Source organism: Diabrotica undecimpunctata, chromosome 2 (genome assembly GCF_040954645.1).
Source record: "Diabrotica undecimpunctata isolate CICGRU chromosome 2, icDiaUnde3, whole genome shotgun sequence".
Taxonomy (NCBI): domain Eukaryota; kingdom Metazoa; phylum Arthropoda; class Insecta; order Coleoptera; family Chrysomelidae; genus Diabrotica; species Diabrotica undecimpunctata.
The window spans coordinates 31057666-31084850 of NC_092804.1; the positions used below are offsets into that span (position 1 = coordinate 31057666).

A 27185-nucleotide genomic window follows, 5' to 3' on the forward strand; every position below is an offset into this window, starting at 1 on the left:
AACAAGAGACTTTAAAGCCCGAACTTGGGCCGTTGAAGACTACATAGGAACCCTGAGAACAAACAGAGAAGATATAGCAGAGACATCAAGATTATATTGCTGGGATCTATATAAAGATGATTAACGCCAGCAACTTGTTAACCAAACTTCTGAAGAAATCGAAGAAGAACCTAAAATACTCGAGATTGAAATAAGACTGGCAACCAGTAATCTCAAGTACAACAAAACACCAGGTCCAGATATGATAACAGCAGGAATGCTCAAAGCTACAGAAGAAATCGGAATAAAGTTGCTTCACTTGCTCTGTAATAAAAGATGACATTCCAAGCAATGGCCTGACGACTAGACAAACTCTACAATAACGACAATACATAAAAAAGGCAGCTTCCATAAATGCGACCACGATAGAACCATCTTTCTTATCTCACATGCCAGCAAAATAATGACATACATAATCAATGAGAGACTGAAAACTTTCCTACAACTAGAAATTCCTACAACTACAAATTATGTTCAGAACATCTTCTGAACATAAACATAATAGAAAAATCTAGGGTATTCAATATCCCACTATAAGTACATTTGTTTTATAGATTATCGCAAAGCGTTCGACAGAGTCAAATGGCATCGCTTATGGCAGATACTAAAAGAAGTAGGAGTACCACAGCACTTATTTTCGCTTTTAACTAAACTATACGAACACACTACTGGAACTGTTTAAGTACTTGACACACTCTCAAACAAACTCCATCCAGAACAAGGTGTCACACAAAGATGTATACTGTCTCCATAATTATTTAATATATATGGGGAACATATTATGAAAAGAGCGCTTAAAGGATGAGAAAAGTGCATCTCAATAAATGGCTGCAAAATAATCAACTTACGTTTTGTAGACGACACTTTCTTGCAAATAGTCAAGAAGAGTAAATTGATCTTATATGACTGGTTGAAAACGAAAGTCAAATATATGGTGTGCAGTTAAACATATCAAAGACAAAGATCATGGTAATGGATATATAATAATTATCCACATATAACCACGATTGCCTGGTTTGAGATTGTGAGTTCACATTTATATCTGGGATCATCGATCACAAACACAGGGTCACTACAGGAAGAAATAAAACTTAGGTGTGATCTGAAAATGGCCAAAAAATAGAAGGAGTCTTAAATTTCACGACCTCTAAAAGTGAGGTTGAACTTTGAAATGTTCTATTGGAGAAGAATGTTACGAATTACGTGGACCAACTACAGGACAAATATTTCAATTTTAAATGAGCTGAAAGTCAGCAAACGCCTACCCAGCAAAGTGCATCTGCAAAAATTAAAAACTTTAGACATGTTATGAGAGCAGACACAGAAAACATGGAAAGAATTATTATACAAGGAAAGGTAGAAGGCCGAAGATCACGAGGAAGATCTCCAACAAGATGGATCAATCAAATTAAAAGCATATGCAAAAGACCTATGTATGAGTTAAAAGAACTGACCAGAGACAGAGATCTTTGGAGGAAGACAATACACGACACCACGATAACCACTGCACTCTCGCCGGCGATATATATATATATATATATATATATATATATATATATATATATATATATACATATATATATATATATATATATATATATATATATATTATAATCATAAAAATTATATATACATATACCAACCAATAGATAAAAGAGTAAATGAATAAATACGAAATCATTACGTGAAACAGAAATAACAGAATATTCTCATGAGTATAACTAAAGAGTTATAATTTATTAAAGAATAGTTAAACCAAAACCTTTTTGTTGAGGGGAATGGAGATCTCGTGATGACCTATAAGTATGTTCAGAACAGAACTATTCGTTTGGCTAGTTCACGCAAAGAATAAAATTAGGAATTAAAAAACCGACTAACCACTTTATTCTTATTTTTATAAAATCGAAAGAAAATAGGAAAACTAAACAAATACATGGCGCATTACTATGCAAATTGTTACGTAATGCAACATAGAGAAATTCTCTAGATTACCAGCTCTGCATTTACGATCGATTTTGTACAATTCCGAATAAATCTAGATAAAATAATATACTTCCGGATAATCCACTGCGTTTGCGGATTAGCTTACATTAGCATATTTAATTAAAAATCTACATAGCCATCTTTGATCATTACTTTTGCGCATGTCACCAGTTCATTTTCACTCAGAAATATATAAAAACACTAACCAAATAAAAATGAATAAATCTGTTTTTTTTTTTAACTTTTGAGCCAATTTGTTGCCAAAAATATATACATTAGAAATACAAAACTTTCAATAGCGTATATTTCTAGTGCGTATAGATTTTTCCAAGAAAAAAAGCATAAAAGGATATGCAAGCCATAAGCATTAACAATCGGCATTAAGGATAAAGATTCGGCCAATTTTTAAAAATTTTACAAAATAAAAATAAACATTATATTCGATATAAAACCAACTATTAGGAATACAAACATCTAAGATATATAAAAAGAACTAATAATTTTATATATTTATATACAATAAAAGGAAGTATGGGTTTAGACTGAATATTAAACTTAAAACCACTATAAACTTACATAATATTTGTCTAAATTATAATTTTCATTAAATATATAAGCGCTACTCTAACACAGTATTAAAGCATTTAAAACTAAAATATACTCATCTGCAGCATTTTGCATCACAAAGGATTTAAACCACAACGCAAAAACCACCAACTCAGAGCTCCAACACAATTTTATACAATAAAACTGAAGCGAAAACATGCACAAATTCACAAAATCGAAAATACTTATCTCAAAAAGTTGTAGAAGTGCTTTTACAAAGAATTTTCGTAACTATGGTTGACATGATGATGACATTGCAAGAAGGGGACGCTAACAGTGACGCCGACGCCCCAATAGCGTCTATGAGAGTAGGATTCTGCGAGGGATGAACGAGGGATGCGGATGATTCTTGCTCTTTGCTGGTGTACACTGATAAAAATCTGTATGTTGGATTTACACGAGGGAGAGTTTGTGTTAGCGCCCAGGGGATGATCCATAAAAGTTTGATAGCTAAAAACACGGATTTTATCTAATTTAGTTTGGAAGGGAAGTTTTTAAAATTCATTTAGAAACAAATACCATTTAGCTCCATTGTGAGAATTTTTTTAATATATAATACAGATAAAAGTCTAGTCACATTTTATATATAAAAGGTAATAGTAAGGGATACTCTGCCGTGCTAAACCCAAAGTAGGTATCAACTTATTTTATCGAAAATGATTTTTCTATTTCTATGTTAAACAGAGTATTTGAAATCATATTACTAAGGTTTCAAAACGTCAATGATGATAGCCGTATCTACAATTTTTAATTAAAATACTATGCCTTTTAACGACAAGTGTCGAATAATAGGGGTTTTTGACGGTAACTGCTGCATTTGAACTATGAAATACTCCTATTAATTTGGTAGTCTTCAGCTTTTTCGGAAAACTCCCGAATAGTTCAATGCATCTTTCCTGCTGAGATGCTTTCCTCCTGCTTGAACTAGCTGAGGTTCACCTTCACCGTCTACAGATTTCATCATGCAGAAACCCACAGAAACCGCTGAAATGCACAAGTCCTTTGAACAGACCGTATATCTATGCATATGCATAATATAGGTCATATTGCTGTACTTTGGAATACTCCTAGTAAATATGCAAACGATTGATTTAAAAATGTTCCAATCCAGTCCATGACAGATGATTCATCCTAAAATATTAAAAAATATTTTTTGTTAAAAATGTTATAATTGATATATTGATAATATATTTGGACTGTTTTTTAGGTTTTTAAATTTATAAAATTTTTCTGCGATAGTATCAATTTAAGATAAATAATTAAAAATAATATTTCTTCTTTCTCAAACTACCGCGAAGAATGTGCGCATTACACAAGCAACACCAAGAAGACAAAGAAATAGCATAGAACCTAAAGAGTTATACTCATAGATCAAAATCATTGCGTAAAAAACTATGGTTTTGATGTAGACACAAATTCTGACACCTAATTTTCTCTAACGGAGAAAATAAAAAGAAGAATATTTAGTGTTTCCACATCTTCATTTTTATTGCCAGAAAATCTGGAAGAACAATTTGAAAAGTTCTCACTTTTAGTAGGGCTTTTGGCCTGGTTGTGGATAACAACCTGTATCGTGGTAGCAATTAAGCTTTGAAATTGCTTACTGGTCATTATTATAGGACCACATGGAACAGTAGCTTCGTCTTGTTGCACGGTTATAGATGATTGAATATGGTCAAAATAGTTTGTTGATTTTAAGCTAGTTCTGAAATTTCTGTGAACTTAAAAGCATTTCTGAGTTTATACTCGTTCATTAGACGATATCCAGATCACGGAATAGTCCAAACTAATATTCGTTAAGCACAATTAAATCAAAATGTTGGAATAGTAGCACAACATGTCAGTTTAAGAGTTCTTTTTACATCGCACAAAAGATACTAATTCTTGTGTTGAGAAGGTTCTACATTAGGCAGCCAGTTGTAAGATGATGGTAAATAAACTTAGGAAATAAACTAGTATTTAATGTGAAAGTGTAATAATTCTGGTACACAAATTTCTTATATTTATAACCCCATAACGGAGAAAATAAAAAGAACTTTTTTTTAATTCATTTTGTCATAAAGCTCATTTTGTTAATTATTACACTTTCACATTAAATACCAGTTTATTTCCCAAGTTTATTTACCATTATCTAACAACTGGCTGCCCAATGTAAAACAACACAATGATGTGAAACTGACTTGTTGTGTTACTATTCCAACATTTTGGTTTAATTGTGCTTTACGAATATTAGTTTGGACTATGCCGTGATTTGGATATCGTCTAATGAACGAGTATTAACTCAGAAGTGCTTTTAAGTTCACAGAAATTTCAGAACTTAGCTTAGAATCAACAAATTATTTTGACCATAGTCAATCATCTGTAACCATGCAACAAGACGAAGCTGCTGTTCCATGTGGTCCTATAATGATGACCAGTAAGCAATTTCAAAGAATATTTAGTATCCTGGAATGTTATATTGTTCATAAAAATAGACAGGTGAACACAGAGCGAATACATCTGTCAAGAGAGAATGAAAACTATCCTCCCAAACGAACTCTTTATCGCTGACTATAAGAAATAGCAGTAGAAGCACGTTAAGGTTAAAGTGGAGGGATGGTGGATGGTGGAGACTAGCGTTTCTCAAAGTTTTTGGTCGAGAAGCACTATTCAGGGCAGAAATTATGTAGGGAGCACTTACCATTTTTTTTTTTTTTTTTTTTTTTTTTTTTTTTTTTTTTTTTTTTTTGCCCTTTTTCTATCCGAATTGTCGAATAAAGGCCTCTCCCATTTCTCGCCATTCATCCCTGTTGTGTGCTAGGCGTTTCCACATTGGTCCTGCGACTCTTTTGATATCGTCGCTCCAGCGCATTTGAGGTCTTCCTCTTGGTCTCTTCGCATCGTACGGTCGCCAGTTTCCGACTTCTTTGTTTCATCTACCATGTTCGAGACGTTCGTTGTGTCCAGCCCATTTCCATTTTAATTTAGCTGCTTGTTTCGCGGCGTCCTTTATTTTTGTTTTGTTCCGGATTGCTTCGTTCGTTTGCCGATCTGTTAGTGAGATACCAAGCATCTGTCGTTCCATGGCTCGCTGAGTTTTTCGAATCTTGTCCATGTTCTTTTTTGTGAATGTCCAGGTTTGAGCTCCGTAAGTGAAAACGGGAAGGATACAAGAATCGAACACTTTGGTTCGAAGGTTTTGGGGTATCTTTTTGTCTTTCAGTATGTATGAGAGTTTTCCAAATGCGGCCCATCCCATTCTTACTCGTCTGCTTATTTCGGTAGTTTGGTTTTCTTAGCACTTACCATATTGCACCTGAAACCTATATAGGTGCCACAGAGAACGAGAGATATTAGTTGGGGGAGGGTGGAATATTAACCAACATTTTTTCTATTCACCTTATTCAATTTTCTTTCTTAATCGCAAACATAAGAAGTTTAATTACATATAACGAAAAACAAAAATAAAATGAACACACATATCCTATTTCTAAAATCTTAAAAAACGTGATGTCTTCATTTTAATGTGAAGAATGAGGCTGCCTTGATTTGCACAAGTCAGTAATATCTGGTTAAATTTGGGATAGCTGCAATCGAATGCCAGGTTCCGCATTGAGTCGAGATCTATATTTTATTTTAGTGGCCACATAGGCAGAGAATGTTGCTTCACATAAATATGTTGTTGCAAAAGGGAGAAGAATAATTTTCGCTTTATCTGACAAAATTTCAAATTCGTCTTTGAGTTGACATCAAAAATCTACTAGCGTTTTAATTTCAAAATGTGTTTTTATCTCAGAATCCGATGTCAAATCTCTCAGGCATTCATACTGCTAAGATGTTAAGGAAGCTGGTTTTTTTAACATTGCAACGTATGGATTCCATTTCTTCTCTAAATTCTGTGATTAGTGGAAAGCTATCCAGCTTTTTATTTTTCACCGATTCTGCCCAAAAATTAATTTCTTCCTATACGCTTGTATTTTATCATTGGCGTTAAAGACAGTTATAGTCTTTCCCTGAAATGAGAGACTAACTTCATTGACCTTATTAAAAATATCTGTTAAATATGCCAATTTAATTAACCAATACTCGTTAAACTAAATTACTATTTAAATGGGAATAAGCCACAATTAAAGGTTAAAATACGTTTATTGACGTTTCAATTTCCACTTCGGAAATCCGAAAGTCAATAAACGTATTTTAAACTTTAATTGTGGCTTATTCCCATTTACATAGTAATTAATTTAAAATGCCACAAGAAAATAGCTTCAGAACAATACTCGTTAAACTCGTTTCGTAGGTATCAGTACGCCAAGCATAATTGTTTGTAAAAAGAAAGAAGAATAATTTATATAGTATTTGTTCAAAGATATCACAGCATAAAAATATGATAAATACTATACAATGTTTTGTGTAGAACTGTAAATTATTTATTGATATTATGTCCTTATGATAATAGCGTGAAAGTACACTGATTAAATTATATTTTTAACCTGTTTAGTAGAAGTGATACAATCACAACAAAATGGTTGCGAAACGTGTGAGTTTGCTCACGCGTCACGCATTAAAATGTATTTAAGCCTTATTGTTTTTTAATATACTTTAAATATATTTAGTTTCAGAACTAATAAAGCAATTTAATGGTCAGGTATTTTAGCGAAATTACTTAAAAGCTGAAAAGTTTAATGCAAGAGATTACTACAATCGAAATACCAAATGCGTATTCACGGTACATCTTCGGGTTTTATAAAACACAGGTTTTATCACATTAATTTGTTTTTATTTTAATTTATGACTACTAAAAGCAAATTCTGTTAAAGAAAAAAATACAGTCAAAAAAATTTCAACCAAAAAGGTTTTCTCATGAGTGGTGAGGATCCTCAATCCTTATCGGAGTCTCTCTTTTAAATTTCTAACTTGGTTACCTTTATCTAGCTCTTTTCTGATTAAGCCCATATTTGTTATGTTGTTCTCCATCATTTTATGCAGTCAACTATTTAATGTTTGAATCTCCTGATTTTACTTAACCTCATTTATCTCGACCTCATAAAATCCATAGATATGCATAATATAATATACAATACAAGATAGACTCACTACTGCAATACAGTGGCCCCCAGTGCAAAAGAGAAAACTAACGCAAAGCAGTTGCTGCATCTCTGTCTAATGAGCCGGGTTTATTACCACGTGACTTTCTCATTGGTCATTAAGGTCACCTGGTTGAAAAACCTGGCAATTTAGACAGAGATGCTGATATTGTAACGACCAGTCTATCTTGTATTATACTCGTATGTCTATGGTAAAGTCTCCTGATTTTACTTAACCTCACTTATCTTGACCTCCTTGAAGATCTGTTATACAAATCCATTTCTGCAATTTTAAATCTTCTTTAGCGTCTTTACTTTAGTAGCGATATTCAAAAACTAAATATTATTATTTAACAAGATCTAACATCAAAATAGCTGAACAATTCGTTAAGCAGCATACCTGCAACCTCAGAAAGAGGAAGAATTCCTGGTTTAAAATAGCTTATGCCTCAGTTCATTTTGAAAAATATTTTATTATCACTAGTATATACAGTATACTCCCTCTATAACGAACACGGTTATTACGAGGTTTCGCTTATAACGAGGTACATTAGATGTCCCGTGAAATTTCTATTGAACTATAATCCTCTATAGCGAGGCAAATTTGGTTATAACGAGAGAAAATAAGATCGAAAAACATGTTTTTTACGTTTTTGGTCCGGCCGTGGCCCTAAATAAGGACGTGTACGAACTCATCACTATATAGCCCCCATAAAATTATTAGACCCTCGGAGATATAGTAAACTGATCACCGGCATCCTTTGGAGATTGGTAAACTCATCACCGCAGATAGGTAAACTCATCACCGGGATTTTTGCCCGGTTTCTAATGCGAAAATTGCCTCTTACCTGTTAATAAAATCAGAAATTATTTTAAGCAAGTTGCTTTAAAATTTAACTGAGATATTAATATGTCACACGGTGTGGCCTATTAGGCGTATCTGCCAATCTAAATGGTTTTGAGATCTAAAAATTTAGTTACATAGGATTTCGATAGTGAACTTTAAAATGAAAATATTTGTCAACATTTGCTATTTTTGTTTATATCGGAAGTAGTCCCAACTTCGTTATTTGATTTTCATTGCATTTATATATTCCTCATTGAATTCTCGAAATAATTTGTTAAACATATATTCGGTCTAAGTCTTACTGTTTTGGCGTTATTTGACTATCTTGAAAATAATTTGACGATTTTGGAGAGGAAGTAAATATAAAATGTCTAAAAAATAGGAAAAGCTAAAAACTTGAGTGTGCTATTAGTGCATTGAAGTCGAAGGAAACTTAATTTTTTACAAGTGCAAAGCACGTACATTTATGGCATCATTGGCGGAAATTTTTAAATTTGAAGTAATCAGCAACACATTTATTGTGACAGAATGCATCAAAATGCTAGATATGAAAGATAAAGTACAGTTTCCTGTACTTTATCTTTCAATGACTTGTACAAAGATCCCACAATTAGAGTGCTTTTAAAAGCAATTTTTTTACATTTATTGGTTAGTTTTCGCCATTATTTGTAGGAGTCAGATGAGTTGTTCATTTCATTTTATACACATCATGACAATTAACCTCAATTAGTGTAAGATACAAAATAATTTTTATTCTGTAATTTATACTAATTTTGTTTATTGTAGCACCCTGATGATGCAAATAAAGATTTGCGAAAGCTTGGTAGACTAAACAGAGTACTTCTTTGTCCTATCTTCAGCTGCACACCCAAATAGTTATGTTTTGTATATATATATATATATATATATATATATATATATATATATATATATATATATATATATATATATATATAAGGAGTCCAATTAAGTCGGTACCATATAGAATTTTTTTTTATTTTTAGCTTTATGAAAAAAAATTTATTTGATCTAGAACTTCAATCATCAGAATCAGATATTAGTATTCTTCAGTCATTTACGCGGTTCGTTAAACAACATGAATTTTATTAAGACTTGAGAATATCCACAATTCATTTTTTTAACAAACCGCGTATACAACTAGAAAAATTTAATATCTGATCATTGTATTCTAGGTTTTAGATCATTCAAAACTTTTTGTGTAACATAATTATTTTATATAACAAAATTCATAAAACTAAAAATAAAAAGGTTTCACATATGGTGCCGACTTAATTGGATACCCTGTATATAATATATATATATATATATATATATATATATATATATAACAATGTTTGACTTTAACAATTTAATTAGAAATCTCAAAATGTAATATCAGAAAAGGTAATCTACAGCAACAAAGTGATATTATGCCTTGCCTACAAGAAACATCTTATACAGTTAACTTAAAGAACTTAATTACGCTGATTTTTTTCTGTTTGATCAGGATGATTCGCGAAAACCAGTGCGAAACAACTAAACAAAAACGGTATAAAATTTCTACTCACCAGTTGTATGACATTTAGCCTTACACCCTTACTTGTCGCACAAGTCCACAAAAAGCAATTCGATTTTTTTAGAGTCTTTTGCAATTGAAATTTGATATTATTGATAATCATTATTTTTTGTTCGCGTTGGCTCAAGACGTAATCAATTAGCAGTTCACTATCCATGTTGAAGAAACAAGGGCAAACGAAGAGAAATTTTTCTTTTCGCGTGATTTTAGGTAGCTATCAATAGAATTTTGTGGAATTCCCAAATAAAAACCAATAAATTGCAGTTGCATTTAAGACATCTGGATTTGGATTATACTGTGAATTTACCAAAAACTAGCCGTTTGCTGGGATTTTATGGTCTATACCTGGTCCGGGGTGCAGGTAGGCCAGTGATCAGTTTACCAATCTCTTAGGGTCTATTTTGAAAACCCCACTTTTATGGCGGTGATGAGTTTGTACTATGTACGAGGGTATTTATGGTAATTGGTGATGAGTTTACGTGTACCCATAAATAAATACCCTTTTAACTGCCCCGCAATAAACATAACGGCCGTCCGCAATAAACTTCTTTACAATAAAGACAACTGTTTCACATCTTTAGAAAGTATGATAGATAGAATGATACTGGACAATTTAAAGCAGTCAAAAATGATAGACTTGGTCCAATTGCAGAAGCAGTAGTTTATGTTATCCTTGAAAATACGCTTTATAAATGATGTAGTTGGAAAAAATGTAAGTACAGATTTTTTGTTTTAATTATTGACAATAAAAGTAAACTACTTTTTTTTTCAAAAACGCCATTCAAACAATATTTAGCATCTTATATTGCTCCGAATGGCTTCATTATAGGAAGTTATTGTTTTAGAAAACTACATATTCATATGTATGCACAGTATTATTGTTGTCTGATATAACGAGATCGCCTTATAACGAGGTAATTAGTCTGCCATTTCAGTTCTCGATATAGAGGGAGTCTACTGTAATTATTTCCAGCATCTGTTTCTAGAAACGGTACTGTAATATCAATGGCTACTTATTTCATATCTCTCTTCATCAAGAGATGAAGTGAGAGGAGCAGACGAGAGGAAAGATTACCAACGATTATTGAAGTTAAAGATGCAGTTAAAAAACTAGCCAGAAACAAAAAACCTGGAATAGATAATAATCTCCCAGCTGAAATATATAAAGAAAGTGACCATGATACCATTATGGCATTACAGCAGCTTAAAAAAGAAATATGGACACAGAAATCCCTCCTCAATGATTAGAATATTGGAATACTTTGCACCATATACAAAAGATCTATTTGATATCTTTGAATGCTCTAACCACAGAGGAATTACGCTTCTAAATGCAGTGTATAAAATATTTTCCACAGTACTATGTCACCGTATGGCACAATATGCAGAACTGATAGTGAGAAAATACCAGGTGGTTTCAGAGGTGGTAAATCTACAGTTCATCAGATTGCAACCCTGAAACAAATTTTGGAAAAAACACTGGAATATGGCATTGATACTCATCACATATTTATAGACTACAAAGCAGCCTACGACTCTGTGAATGAAGAGAAATATTCAAAGCAATTAAAGAGTTAGGAATGCCAAATCAGTTGGTAAATTTAACAAAACTAACTCTTGAAAAATTTGAATATAGAGTACGAATTAAGGGGGAACTGTCTGAACCTTTTAACACAGATAATAAGCTGCGCTAGGGAGACCCTCTTTCCTGTATAGTGTTCAATCCGGCGCTGAAAAAAGTAAAACGTATGTCACAAATCACAACCACTGGTTCAATATATATTAAATCAGTGCAAATTCTGGCCTATGCTGATGATATCAATATTGTTGAGAGAACGGAAAACGATGTACGAGAGGCGTTCGAGGCATTAAAAAATCAGCTACAAAAATGGGTCTAATAATAAACACAAATAAAACGAAGTTTTATTACCTCATATCTCACATCATAAGTAAAATAGTAATGTGTAGTAGGGAGTATGCTTCATAGACTTTAGGAAGGCCTTTGACTGAGTGCAGCATATGAAGTTAATAGATGAATTAAAAAACATCAATTTAGACAAAAAAGACATTGAGTTTATTAAGGCTATATACTGGAACCAGAAAGCAGTAGTAAAGGTGAACGATATCATCATCATCATGGCTTATTCACTCCTGGCGGAGTGTTTGCCGCCCTTTTGGGCTCTCTGATTTATTTATTGCGGAGAATCAGTCCGCTGTTGTTTTTTTTTTATTATTATAGCAGCGTGTGTGACTTGGCCCTGTCTACAATTTTCCTCCATTCTTTCCGGTCCTTACAGCGCTCCTTCCAATTGTAGATTCTCAGCTTCTTTATGTCTCCTAAGACTTGATCTCTCCATCTTGTTTTGGGTCTCCCCTTTGGTCTCTTTGTTGTTGGTCTCCATCCAGTTATTCGCTTTAGGGTAGAGTCTGGGTTAGCTCTTTCTATGTGTCCCAGCCACCTGAGCCTTTGCGTCTTCACGAACTTGATTATGTCTTCACCCTCGATGACTTCTTTAATTTCTTCATTGGTTAATCTTCTAAATTCGCCTACACTTATTCTTACCGGTCCCATTATTCGTCGAATTATCTTTCTCTCTAGGATTTCCAACCTCATTTCATCTTTTTGTGTTAGGCACATCGTCTCTGCACCATAGGTGATCACTGGCCTGATTGCAGTCTTGTAAATTTTTAATTTGGTTTTCTTACTAATGTACTTTTCTTTCAGGAATTTTTGGTAATTCCAGTAGGTTTTATTACCCAGTAGGATGCGTTCATTTATTTCATCTGTTCTATCATTTCTGTCATTCACCATCACTCCCAGGTATTTGAAACGGTGTACTCTTTCAAATGTATATGCACCAAGCTTAATTTCTTTCTCTATGTTCGTATTCTCTCTTGAACACTTGAGGTATTTCGTTTTGCTTTGGTTGATTACTAGCCCTCTCTTCTTTGCTTCTTTATCTAGTATTAATATTATGTTCTGCATGGTTTTTAAATCTCTAGTAACCAGTGCAATATCGTCTGCATACGCTATCAGTTGGGCTGAAGATTCGATAATCGTTCCCATAATTTTGGCTGCTCTTACTGCCCCCTCTATGGCAATGTTAAATAATGTTGGTGACAGGGAGTCTCCCTGTCTGACACCTACCTCCATGTGTACTTCATCTGACGGGCCTTCCCTTGTTAAGATTCGTGCCTTGGATTCCGTCATCGTCATTTTCGTGAGACTTATTAGTTTTTCTTGGATGCCTAATTGATTCATATCCTTAATTAGCTCCTCCCTTATTACACTGTCAAAAGCTTGCTTGTAGTCAATAAACAGTATATGTAGATCTATTCCGTACTCGTAACTTTTTTCGACGATTTGCGTTACAATGTGTATTGCATCTATTGTTGACTTACCTTCCCTGAATCCATGTTGGTATTCACCTATTTTTGTTCTAGTTTCTTTTTCTATTCTTTGTCTGATCAAATTAGTTAATATTTTGTACATTGTATTTAATAACGTGATTCCCCTGTAGTTAGTGCATTTCGTCTTGTCGCCTTTTTTAGGGATTGGTGTTATCAGACCACAATTCCAGTCGTTCGGCATGCGTTCTTCTTCCCATATTCGTTCTATTAGGTTGTGGATTCTGTGGGCTAGTTCCTCTCCCCCTTTCTTGAAGAACTCATTTATAATGTCGTCTGGTCCTGCTGCTTTCCTTGTCTTTAATCTGTTTATGGTCGCCAATACTTCGCTGTATGAGGGAGGCTCTGATTGTTCTCCATTCCTATTTTCTGTTTGTTCTTCATTTTCTGCATTTTCAGCCTCGCCTTTCTTTTTAAACAGTTCTCTATAGTGTGTTTCCCATTCCATTTTTCCAATATTTGCCGGTATCTCTTTTTTTCTCTGTGATTTTATGTATTTGTATAGTCTTGCATTGTCATTACTATTGGCTTCGAGTTCCTGCAGTTATTCTTCGATCCATTTCTTCTTTTTTGTTTTGCAGCATTTGTCTGACTCTTTCTTCTTCTCTTTATAGTGTAGGAGATCTTCTTGTTTCCCTGTGGCCACCCACCTGTGTCTTGCTTTGTCCTTGTCTTTACTAGCTTGCTCGCATTCTTCATCGTACCAATCCTTTCTTTTATTGTCTTCCATTAGTCCTATCGTCTCCTCTGCTGTTGTTAAGATACTATCTTTTATGTCTTCCCATGTTTTATCTATGTTTGATGGTTTTAGGACTAGTAGTTTTTCTTCTAATTTAGTGCAGAATTTTCTGTTTACATTATCTGTATTTAGTTTCGACCGATTCCACCTCTTTCTTTTCTTTCTGTCGTTTTTATCTTTAAGTATCTTCAATTTCATGTCGCCTATTACCAAAATGTGATCCGAATCAGCATTGGCTCCCCTGACCTTACATTCTGTACAATTGTTCTCCATTTTTTTGAGATTAGGATGTGGTCTATTTGGTTTCCATCTGTTGTTCCAGGTATTAGCCACGTTACTTTGTGCTCTTTTTTGTGCTTGAATTGAGTGCTAATAATAAAAGTATTGGTTGCTGCTGCTAGATTACATATTCTCCTGCCATTGTTATTCGTATTTTGATGGATCGTTTCTTTTCCTGCGATTTCTCTGTTCGTGTCTTCTTTCCCTATCTTTGCGTTGAAGTCTCCTAGCAGGATTAGTATGTCGTTCTTTGGTATTTCTTCGTACAATTCTTCAAGTTTCTCATAGAATTCATTCTTTTCTTCTTCAGGAGCATTCTCAGTAGGGGCATATATGTTGACAAATGTTAAATTTGCTTGTTTATTTTTCATTCTAATATATGATATTCTTCCATCAACCGCTTTAAAGTTAATAATCTTGTCTCTTACGCTATTACTAACTAGAAAGGCAGTTCCATTGCGCCCCTGTTTGCTTTCTCCTGCGTAGTACATTGTGTAATTTCTTCTAGCAATCATCCCTTCTCCTGCCCACCTTATTTCTTGTAGCGCTAGTATTCCCATCTTGTATTTTATCATTTCTTTTGCCAACTCTTCCATTTTGCCTGGTCTTAGAAGTGTTTTGATATTCCACGTTCCTATTCTTATTTTTCTATTTTTGTTTTTTGCTTTATTTTGTTTTGTTTTGTTTTTGCGTCTTTTCTTACAAAACAGTTTCATGTCCGTATTCATTGCCAACTCCGTTATACTGTCGCCGTCTTCTGTTATATTTTTTGTTAGTTTTTTGACGCCATTTTCATCAATTTTCCTCTTGGATCTATATTATCAGATATGGGAGATCTGTCGTTTATTGTCCTAGCGTTACCCTTCTTCTCTTCAGGTTTCTTCCAATAATTTACATCTATGCCTTCTAGTTGCTCCAGTGAGAACGGTTCACCATTTATCCATAATTTGTTGTATTTTATTGCGGCTGTGTGTCCTTCCTGGCGTACCATTGTCATGAGCTGAAGAAGATGCTTCCTTTCTTGTAGTATTTTCTTCGGGAAGTCCTCATTGATATATATTTTAGTTCCTCTTAGGTTTTTAGCAGCCTTCAGAATTTCCATTCTCGTAGCTTCCTTTTTCATTTCTAATATGATGGGTCTGAGTACATTTTGGGGATCACCTTGTCTGCCTATTCTTCTCATCTCTACCAGTTCTTCATCTAGGTTTGCTTGTACGCCGATTTTTTTCATTATCCCCTTTATCTTATTTATCGTCTCTTGTTCGCTTTCTGTTTGGTTTTCTTCGACCCCCTGTATTACTATGTTTTTTCTTCTAGCTTGTCTTTCCAGTCGATATAGAAACAAATAATATACCGATTGCGAGACGGGTTAGGCAAGGATGCGTCTTGTCTCCGACGCTTTTCAACGTGTACTCACAGGTCATATTCAGAAAAGCCTTATGGGAAAGAAAAGAGGGTATAAGAATTGGTGGAGAAATCATAAACACCATGAGATTTGCAGATGACACGGTAATTATGGCTGAGAGTATAGAAGATCTACAAACTTTACTAGATGCAATAAATAGTGAATGCATTCAAATGGGACTTGACATCAACACAGATAAGACCAAATTTATGATAGTATCAAGGAGTCCAATAAATAATGAACAACTAACTCTTGGTGGACAGCAAATAGAGAGAGTGACAAAATATAAATATCTGGGAGCTTACATCAACACAGAATTAGATCCAGACCAAGAGATCCGGGTACGAATAGAAATGGCAAGGGCAGCGTTCTTAAAATTCAAACAATTGTTCTGTGACAAAAATCTGACTATTGCGCTGAGACTGAGATTTGTTGAATGTTACGTCTGGTCGCAACTATTGTACGGGGTAGAAACATGGACACTAAAAGCGCAAATAGTTAAAAAGATTGAAGCCTTTGAACTTTGGATATACCGGAGAATGTTGAGAATCCCATGGACTGCCAGGGTCACCAATGAGGAAGTGCTGAGAAGAATGGGTCGAGTCAAAAAATTGTTGAGAACGATAAAAGTACGCAAGACTGCATACCTTGGACACATACTACGAAATAATAAATATAGTCTTCTGCAGGTCATCATGCAGGGTAGAGTCGATGGCAAAAAGGGAATAGGTAGAAAGAGGAAGTCATGGCTGCGAAATATTCGAGACTGGACAAACATGACTGTAGACGAATTATTCCACGTTGCAAAAGACAGAGAAGCTTTTAAAAATATGGTCGCCAACCTCCGTTAATGGGGACGGCATAGGAAGAAGAAGTAGGGAGTACGGACTCTCGCTCAATATCAAAAAGACGAAGTTTATGAAAATTTGTAAAAACAACCATAATATTAACGAAATCTTGACAGTAGAAGGCCAGCAGATCGAAAGAGTAAAAAAGTACACTTACCTAGGAACACTTATAACAGAAAATAATGACTACACTGCAGAAATCAAAGTCAGAATCGAAAAAGCACGTTCTAATTTTATAAAAATGAAAAAGGTCTTATGTGGCAAATATTTAACATTAGCTCTTAAAGTACGCCTAACAAAATGTTATGTATACAGTGTACTATACTATGGAGTTGAATCATGGACGTTAAATCTAGACACAATGAGACGACTTAACGCCTTTGAAATGTGGACCTATAGTAGAATTATGAGGGTTTCCTGGGTAGATAGAGTTACGAACAATGAAGTACTGAGAAGAATAGGTAAAGAGAAGGAAGTTGAACTTACAATTAAAGAAAGAAAGCTACAGTATCTCAAGAACCTGGCTCAAGAACCTGAGAGAATGGTTTGGATGCAGCTCAAAACAGCTTTTTAGAGCTACTGCCTTAAAAATTAAAATAGCTATAATGATTGCCAACCTCCGTAGTGGAGATGGTACCTGAAGAGGAAGAAGAAGAATAAAACGAAGTGTCTTATCAACTGTCGGGCCCTATATTCATAGTAGTATTTTTCGTTCAAAACGCCTTAATAATGTTTGGGTTCAGGTTTCTTAGTATTAAATCCAAATACAAAAATTAAAATATTTTGAACATGTCATGAGGACAGTTATAGGTAATGTGGAGAGACTCACCATTTAAGGGAAGGTAGAAGACCACGAGGAAGATCTTCAACAAAATGGATTGCCCAAATTCTAGCAAGCTGCAATTACCTGTGTACGATGTAATAGAAATGACCAGAGATTAACCATATATGATATTACGATGATCACTATACTCTCACCAGGGGTCAACACTAAATAGAGAGAAGAACGGACACCTTGTATCTGTTTTAATAACATTCAATGTATTGTTCATCGATCTATTATTATCGTTCAAGTGCTTCATCAATTACACTGAAGCATTCGATTGCATGAAGAAGAGGAGGCTATGATCGGTCTTGGAAAATACAGGGATTTCAAAGCATCGAATTGTTATATTAAAAACCTATATGAAAATATTTTCGTAAAATCAAGGTCAATGCTGCCCTTTCCAAAACATTACAACCCAAGTTTAATATAAGAAAAGATTGTATTTTATCACCCATGTTAGTGTCACCCAAGCTTAGATAATAGTTGAGGGTAAAACTAATAACAAAAGATCGCGAGTAAGGTCTCTCACACATTGGGTGGCTTAAGCTAAAGAAATAATTATTGACCTTGGTCTACGTCTACAAGAAGCTTCGCTAGCAGCCCAAGACAAAAAGGGATCGAAATCCACGATCCGAGCGATCGATACATGGTGTCACTACACTTTTTCGAGAGTCAGGACACAAAAGAAGAAGAATATTATTACATATTATGTTTTCATTAAATCAACTCTTGAATCTTTATGCTTCTTATTTTTCTTATAAAGATCGAATTGTGACGGAGAATAAGGCAAAATAAATAAATTTTATTTTTCTAATGCACAGGAATTTATAACAAAAAATCGAAAATACGATAACGATAGTAGTAAATTAATATTTAATTACAGGATTTCACTTTATATTTCTCATACTACAAACTACATGTGTCTTATCAGAAACTAATTATGGGTTTTGAGCGATTGTTTATTATATAAATTTCACACTAAAATAAAGTTGGAACTTATTACCCTGCATAGATAAACTTTTTTTAACGTTTGTAATTATTATCAAATGACGTATTAAAATAAAATAATTATGTGTTTCAGATACACGATTATAATATTCTGAATATATTTACGAATATAATTATGTAAAAAATTAAATACTAACAAAATTAAAATAGAACAAGGCAAACATTAGACGAAACCTCAAGCAAAAGAAACAAGGAATAGTTTGACCAAGATTGGCAACAAGTAATAAACAGCAAAAATACAGCTAGGCAAAAATGTCCACAAAGGAATTCCCGATTGAGTAAAAGGGCATATGAAGAACTACGAAGTGATGTAAGGAGATTATGTAGGAAGAAAAATACATAAATGTTAAAAAAAAAATACAAAAAGTTGCAGACTATAATAAAAGAAGAGAGATAAGGAAATTTCACAAAGAAACCAAGCGATACACTTAAGAACACATGACGAGAACAACAGTGTACAAGAACAAAAACGGGGCAGTTATCAGCGAGAAAGAGGAAGTAATAAAAAGGTGGAAGGGGTATTTTCAAGAGCTTTTAAACCCAGAAAAAAATACAACCAAAACATTGGAAGAAACTGTATACGTCATAAAACATCTGATAAATAACAAAGCGCCTGGTACAGATGGAATAACTAGAGAACTGATAAAGAATGATGGACATGTGCTATGGAAGCATATCCAGAAACTAAACTGCCAGATATGGACACTAGAACTCATTGCAGACGATTGGAAAGTGGAAATTATATTTCCTATGTACAAGGGGGGAGACGAAGGACTCTACGAAAATTATAGGGGCATAGCAGTATTACATATCTCGTACAAGTTATTATCAGAAATTATATACAGACACCTTGAATCTTTTTCAGAAAAAATAATTGGTGAATACCAATGTGGTTTCAGACCAAAGAGTTCAACTATAGACCAAATAGATATGTTAAGAGGTATATGTGAAAAATGTGCTAAATATAACATACCGATTTACAACTTGTATATTGATTTCAAACAGGCGTTTGATCGAGTAGATAAACAAAAATGTTAAAACAACTATCCATGTTAGGAATACCGAAAAAGTTAGTTAAACTTATACAAATGAACCACCAAAGTAGAAATACAAAGATTTCTTTGACGAAACCAAAATTCAGATACCCATCTTTTATACAAATAACTAGGGGATTCCAAAGCTATGGTAAGAATTGATAAAGATATGACAGAGGCATTTCATATTGAAAATGGAGTTAGGCAAAGTGATGCCTTATCAATAACACTTAAGCTATTATCAAAAAATTAAATATGAACGGCTATATTAATACCATTTAAATAAGCGCATATGCTGATTATATTGTTATAACAAGCCACAATAGAACGGTATTAAGTGAAAAAGTTATAAATTTAAAACGGGAAGCCGCTGCATTTGATCTAAATATAAATGAACGGAAAACAAAACATATGTAGTGCACAAAGTCAAATCGACATGAGAATCTGAAGGTAGACAACCATACCTACGAATATGTCTCCCCTTTTCCCTACCTAGGCTCTATAATAAAAAAATGACAGTAAGAAACTTTAAGTCAAGAAAAACAAGCACGGATTGTTAGCGGTAATAAGCGCTTTTATGCATACAAAGACTTAATGAAAAGTAAGTTACTGAACTACTGAATCGTAAGTCCAAGTTTAGAATCTAGAAAAACAAACACGGAATGTTAGTGGTAATAAGCGCTTTTATGCATACAAAAACTTAATAAAAAATAAGTTACTGAATTACTGAATCATGAGTCTAAGTTAAGAATCTACAAAACAGTTATTAGACCAGCGGTCACATATGGACGTGAAACATGGACCCTTTCAACCACTGACGAAAATCACTGATGAAAATCAATTCGATGAAAATCAAGCGCAAAGTATTAAGAAAGATATTTAAACCGACACATTGTAGCGATCAGCGATCAGCGATCAGACTGCCACTGCCACAATCCCCAGACAATTGCTGCAATCGACCTTTGTAGCAATTTCCAAAAAGCCAAATGCAACAACTTGCTCAGATCACAGAACAATAGCTTTAATTAGTCACACACTTAAAACATTTTTGAAAATAATTCAGAGCAGAATTGTTAGAACTCTTGAATATGAAATTAGTGACACACAATTTGGCTTTAGAAATGGTATGAGTACAAGAGATGCTTTGTTCGACTTGAATGTGCTAGCTCAGAGATGCATGGACATGAATCAGGACATGTACTTATGTTTTGTAGACTTTGAAAAAGCATTTGATAAGGTTCAACATAAAAAGCTTGTAGATATATTAAAAAGCAAAAATATTGACAGTCGTGATATGAAAATTATATCTAATTTACATTGGAACCAAACTGCCAAGGTGAGAGTTGACAACCAGTACACCCAAAATATCAAAATACAGAGAGGAGTCCGCCAGGGTTGCGTGCTGTCCCCACTACTTTTCAATGTCTACAGTGAAGTGGTATTTCAAAAAGTGCTCTCAGACCCAATAGAAGGTATATCTATCAATGGAGAAATTTTGAATAACTTACGTTTTGCAGACGATACAGTAATAATGACGGATAACAACAATGATTTACAGAACGTAATGCAACGCCTTAATGAATGCTGTCATGAGTACGGACTAAAGATAAATTTAAAGAAAACTAAATGCATGATCATGACTAAATCTGCACATGCAAATATCCAACTGACTATTGAAGATACTGCAATTGAGAGTGTTAATAACTATAACTACTTAGGAACATGGATAACATCAGATGTAGACCAAACCAAAGAAATTATTACACGCATTGAAATAGCACGTGCATCATTCATTAAACTTGAAAAGTTTTTTGTTATCGGGATATAAGGTTAGAACTACGCCTGAGAATGCTTCGATGTTACGTGTTCTCTACTCTTCTTTATGGCTTGGAAGCGTGGACACTTAAACAAGTCCATCTGAATAAGTTGGCGGCCTTTGAATTTTGGTGTTACAGAAGAATCCTACGAATATCATGGATTCAAAGAATGTCAAACGAGGAAGTAACTAGAAGGATGGGAAATGAGGCGGAAATAATACTAGTTATCAAAAGACGAAAACTTGAGTACTTAGGACATGTGATGAGAGGGCAAAAATACGCACTATTACAACTTATTATGCAAGGCAAAATCCGAGGAAAGCGAAATGTGGGAAGGCGAAGAATATCCTGGCTTAAGAACTTAAGGGAATGGTTTGAATGCAGTAGTGCAGAACTTTTTAGAGCGGCAGTCAACAGAGTCCGCATAGCCATGATGATTTCCAACCTTCGATAGAAGAAAGAAGAAGATTGTAGCGATGGTTTGTGGAGAATAAAAATAAATTACGAGCTGAATGAATTAACACAGAGTACAGATAAAGCCACAAAGACTAAACTTGCTTGGCCACTTTAGCGCCCATTTTAACCAGAAAGAAAGCCAGATAACCGAGCTGTAAAATTAATCCCGAGATGAAAATTTCAAGCAAATAGGACAAGAGAAAGGCCTCATAAAAGGTGGATAGATGATGCAGAGGAAGATCTTAAAACATTAAACATCAGTCAGTGGCGAACGAAATTATCCGACAGAGCAGAAAGACAAAACGTTGTTAAGCAATACGCACAAAAAGTTGTAGCGCTATTAGAAGAAAAAGAAACGATTGTTTTAATTCATAAATATATGTGAAAAATTAGATACTGACAAAATTAAGATAAAAATAATAAAACAAGTATTAGGACTTTGTTATGCTCGCATGCTATGGGAGATGTGCTTTTTTAATTACATTTTTTCTGCCTGCATTCTTTGCCCTTCTCCTATTCTTACCAGAGACTTAACTATTTGCAATTTTCTATGTTGTCACTATGAATCTACACTAACGATTATATAGTCATATTTTATTTTAGCAACTAACTAGACTTGGCAATCTGTAGTTCTTTGTGTTAGGTGACTATTATTTCTGTATTGAACCTACCCTTATCAGTTTTACTTAAAAGTGTAAATTAAAGTGTAAAAGTATCATTAAAAGAGTTAAATCATCCAAAATATTTAAAACCATAGATAACGAATTAAATCAAACAAAAAATTTTCAAAAATTTTCACATATTTTACAAATTTTAAATTATGGAGAAACTAATCTAATTGAAAAAACCATTTTATCCCTACTTACTTATCTACTCATAAGGATTTTTCGTCCACCATCCTACCATCTTAATTGTAGATCAAAGAGATGCTGAATTGAAAAATAATACCAAAATCGATCTTGGGACTCCTAAAAAATTAAGGAAAGACCATAAATGAAAGCGATTAAAAAATACAAAAAGTTTAACTATGTAAAAATATATTTCTCTTTAATGGGATTTTCACGTCATTAAATTAGTAGATTTCTTAGATATTATGTAATTTAGATCAGCATAGTTAGATTTTGACTCCTTGCAAACGTAGTAAATATTTTGATTATCACTTGAAAAATAAATTATGGATAATTATGAGGATTCCCCAAGTTATTAATTTTTTACATATATCGTCGTGGACATTAATTTGGTCTTTACTTAAACATTTTAAACCTTATTTTCTCTGCTTTATTGGTCAATATTGCTTAGTCGCTAGCATATGTCATATTTTTAGTAATTTAAATACTTTTTTGTATTTCAAGGATATTGAAAAGTGTCCACTAAATAAGAATCTACTTTATTAATCTAGAAATGAGCTGTGTAGCTGCAATAAAAGTTTTTGATAACATTAGAGTCTCAGATATCTTAAGCAATAAATTAATCTAAAAGGCGTATAAAAATTTCCGCTAACATGCTAGAAACAAAATTCAAAAATGTTTTTAAATTCCTTTCAGGAACCTCATCAGGTTCTTCATCACTAGTTCTCCCTCCTCTATCCTTGATCCTTCGTAAGGATGTGGTGACGTTATGGTATTTGATGAATGGTTGCTATCCATTCTTCTCTCTCCTGGGCGCGGTGTGCTGCCTCAGACAGAGAGTAACCGGTAGCGCACTTTATTTGGTCTGACCATCGGAGTGGCGATCTTCCTCGAGTTCTTTTACCATCTATATTGCCTTCAACCACCAACCTCTCCATGCCTTTCATTCGTCTGTTAATGTGTCCAAAGTACCTCAATATATTTTGGTTGATGATTGTGGTAAGCCTAGTATTGATGTCGAGTTCTGTCAATATTAAGACATTTGTGCGATGTGCTGTCCAGGGTATGCGTATTATTCTATGATATACCCACATTTCAAAGGCAATTATACGTCGTGAGTCGGACTTTTTAATGGTCCAAGTTTCTGACGCATAGGTAGCGATAGGAAAGATAAGCGTCCGTACTAGGCGCAGTTTCGTGTTCCTGGTTATGTCCGTATCTTTCCAGATTTTAGTAAGTTTGACCGTTTTCGATATGGCCATTGTACGGCGTCGACGCATCCACCGTTGTTTGTTATAACAGATCCTAAGTAATTGAAACGGCTTACCACTTTCTTCACTTCTTCACTATTTACTTCATTTCCGGCTCATCACTAGTAAGTTAGTCCCAAATCCCGATATAAATCCATCTTGTTCTCTAGACTGATAGAATTCTAACTTAGCTTTCAGTCTTTTTTTCATAATTTTTGTAAATATTTATATATGTATGTGAGCAAATTGATAGGAGTGTAGTTGTTTAGATCCGTTATGTCCCCTTTCTTGTGAAATAAAACAATGACTACATTGTTCCATTAAGAAGGGAATTTTCCTTGGTAGATGAATTCGGTGAAAAGTTTGGCCAAAGCCTGGATAATTATATTTCCACTTAGTTTTATCGCCTATAACACTACTCCGTCATCGCTAGATGATTTGACATTTTTCATTTCTGAAAGTGCCGTTTTAACTTCTTATTGTGTTATTCCTGGCATTAATTCTGTTCCGTGGTTTGTATATTTGGACAAGCGTTGATCTTGCCTTACGTCTGTGCTCTCATATATTTCGCGATAAAAGGATTCGACAACCTGGAGGATTTGGGTAAAATCCCCAGTAATGTTTCCATCTTTGTTTCTTATTTTGCACATATTTTTGAATTATTGAATTGTCTTGAATTATTTTTCTTGAATTATACTGTGTTGCATCGTTTTCTCTTTCGTATTTTCGGATTGATCGGTAGAAATATTAGGTGGAAAATTTGAATATAAAATGAATATTTATTAAAAGGATGACATTGCTTTTGATGGGCCGGATTATTATAAATGATTTTAGTCTGAGTGAAAATAAAATATGACTTATAGGTAAATCTTGTCTGCTTGGTTTATATAGAGTATGGTAGTAAAATTTTAATACACTCTACATTTTGCAAACAACATTTTACACTTAACTAACAGTGTACCAAAATTGTAATAGCGATAAAGCACGTCTAGCTTTAATTCGGGACTACATTTATGCTAATTACGTGGCTGTGTATGTACCACATAGAGTTATCCCAGTGACAACTAAATTAAGTATTATTTATGCCCAGTTTTAAAATATATAATGTGCAACATAGTATTACATGTACATTCGTTATACCTATTAGAGTGAAAACTATTTGCATGTACTCAAGATGGATTTAATGTTGTAATATTGTATCCGTCCATGTACTGTCAGTGACTAACAACGTATTTTTTTCTATTTGTATTATTAACCCTCCTTTCCACGGGTGACTTTCTTGTGACACAAATCCACGGGTGGGATCTATCAGGACCAAATTTTAAACATTAATTTTTTCATTATTTTTTTAGATATTTTTAAGGAAACTTAGTGATATAACAGTGCACTACCTAAATGTACATATAATATGTGTATCAATATGTATCGGTATAGTTTACTGCGAAATAACTAACACCATAATTTTTTTAAAAGAGTTTATTAAAAAAATCATAAACGGCAAAATACAAAAGGAAAATATAAAAAAAACAATAATATTACTCTATATACTTACAGTAATACAAGTAAAAATAATTATCTAAAATTAAAATTGGAAACAGAAAATAGAGGGGGTTAAATTATGTTAAATTTGTTTCGACACAATCGGCACAACATGCTTGTATATGTTTCATACATAACCAGTTTTTGGCAAAAATACCTAGTTTATCTTTTTTTGCAATAATTACACCATCCCCGTTTTCCTGGGACTGGGTCGTCCCTCGTCGTTTGCTCGATTCCAGAAAATTTTGCAGCAAGTAACCGTGATGTTCTTGGTATACGGATATTTAGCGCTCGTATTTTCATAGTTTTCTGGACTAACGCAATTCCTAAAGATTTCAGAAACAATCTGCATTTGTATTATTGGATCTGTATATAATAAATGCATTTATAGCTGCGATATTAGCCAAGCCATAGAAAATAACCATTGGCCACCTTCTAGTTCCTCTTGCTACATTATAAGATGTAATCAAACGATCTACCACATCTATTCCACTTTTAGTAGAATTGTAGAATGTAATCATCTGGTTTACAAAGATCACCAGTGCTTTCATCAATTCTGTCATCCCTGTGCAGACTAGAAACGACCAAAACATTTTTATTTTTTTTGTGGACGTAAGAAACAAGCGTCATTTTTTCACCATATGCAAACATTGAAGAATATACCTGCCTGGTTTTTACATTTGTTAGTTTCTGAGGTAATTCTCTTCTACCAGCCATAATTGTTCCTACTACTGTAAGACGGTATTCATTCAGTAAATGTGTTACAATATTATAACTGGTAAACCAACGATCAGTAGTAACGTTTCTACCAGACTGAGATAAATGTTGCACCATTCTTTCTGTTACAGCAGCAGTTGAGTTATTTGTTTTTTATTGTCCATCTGGCTGCGTTCCTGCGTACAATTCTAAATGATGGGTGTAAAATGTGTGGGCATCAACTGTAGCAAACATTTTGAGCCCATACTTATTAGGTTTTTTCGGCATGTACATTTTAAACATGCACCTTCCTCTAAATGCAAGAAGCATTTCATCAAGCGTAACATATTCCCCTACTGAATAATGCAGTTTACAGTTTTGTACAAAGGTATCCATCAGGGACGCTGCAAAACTAAAATTCCAAATAAGCTGAGAACGGGATTTACTGGGCAATATAATACAACCATAAATTTTATAAACATCTCGAACACAAAACAAGAAACGCCCACCCACGTGTGGGGTCTGTCAGGATACTTTTACAGGTAGCGATTGAAGGGATTCATAAAATTTCACCAAATTATGCTAAAGTGTACTATTAAATGTCATTAAAAGGTACACCGAGTCTAGGAAAAAAATAAAAAAATTTAAGCAATTTCATTTTTAGTTTTACTGATAGACCCCACCCGTGGGAAGGAGGGTTAAATATAAGCTAATGGTTAAGGACTAGACTAAACGAAGCGTGGAGAATAGGGACGATCCCCAAAGTTGCTAAAACAATTTAATAAAAACCATCAATAAAACGGGCGATTAAACAGTATCTATATGGAAATCACAGAGCACATGAGAAGATACACAACAAGCAGTTTATATATAGACAGAAAGAATATTTAGACAAAACAAACGCAATTTAATTTAACG

The 27185-nt window shown here is 33.8% G+C and overlaps 1 long non-coding RNA gene across 2 annotated transcripts in view; it reads right to left on the reverse strand.

Moving 5' to 3' along the window:
- Positions 1-3206: 3206 nt before the first annotated feature.
- LOC140433261 (uncharacterized) overlaps positions 3207-27185 on the reverse strand; it is a 98747-nt gene continuing 74768 nt past the window's right edge. For both annotated transcript variants that reach the window (XR_011949907.1, XR_011949908.1), the window contains exons 2-3: positions 22801-22902; positions 3207-3759 (exon numbers count right to left, since the gene is read on the reverse strand). This is a non-coding gene — a long non-coding RNA (uncharacterized lncRNA). The remainder of the gene's footprint in view (positions 3760-22800; positions 22903-27185) is intronic.